At 50.3% G+C, this 571-nt stretch overlaps 1 protein-coding gene across 1 annotated transcript in view; it reads right to left on the reverse strand.

Moving 5' to 3' along the window:
- psmb12 (proteasome 20S subunit beta 12) overlaps window positions 1-571 on the reverse strand; it is a 4,413-nt gene that overhangs the window by 3,227 nt on the left and 615 nt on the right. The window lies entirely within an intron of this gene.

Here is a 571-nt window from a genome sequence, read left to right on the forward strand (position 1 = left end):
TTATGAGTTTTGTTGAAGAAGAATTCAAAGCTGAACTTGAGAACAAACCACAGACATGACGTCACATTCAGCAGCTGCTGATCTCACTCTTACCTTCATTGGTCTTGATCACTGCTTTGTCCAGTTTGGTGACGACGTCCTCCTTCACTCCAGAGAGCTGAAACACACAGTCGTACCTCCTCCAGTCTTCAGGTGTGACTGATGAAATGTCCAGGTCAACTCTCATCTGGAAGGTTTCATCATGGTTGGGGAGGATCTCTCCTTGGTCCACGTCCTCATGAAGATCCTCTCCATCTTTCCTCCAGAACATCACAGCTCTGTGAGGGTAGAAACCTGTAGCGTGGCAGCTGACTGGAGAGGAGGGAGTCTTCTGGAGGAGAGACACTGAGGGAAGCTCTGGAGGGAGAGAGAGAGAGAGGGAGAGAGAGAGAGGGAGAGAGAGAGAGAGAGAGGGAGAGAGAGAGAGAGAGAGGAGAGAGAGGGAGAGAGAGGGAGAGGGGGTGAGAGAGAGGAAGTAGAGGAGGTGAGAGATGGTGAAGGGGTAGAGAAAGATGAAAAAGGACAAACAGGA

This window comes from Seriola lalandi, unplaced genomic scaffold (genome assembly GCF_002814215.2).
Source record: "Seriola lalandi dorsalis isolate HSWRI2012SDOR001 ecotype SW California unplaced genomic scaffold, Sedor1 jcf7180002054538, whole genome shotgun sequence".
Classification (NCBI taxonomy): domain Eukaryota; kingdom Metazoa; phylum Chordata; class Actinopteri; order Carangiformes; family Carangidae; genus Seriola; species Seriola lalandi.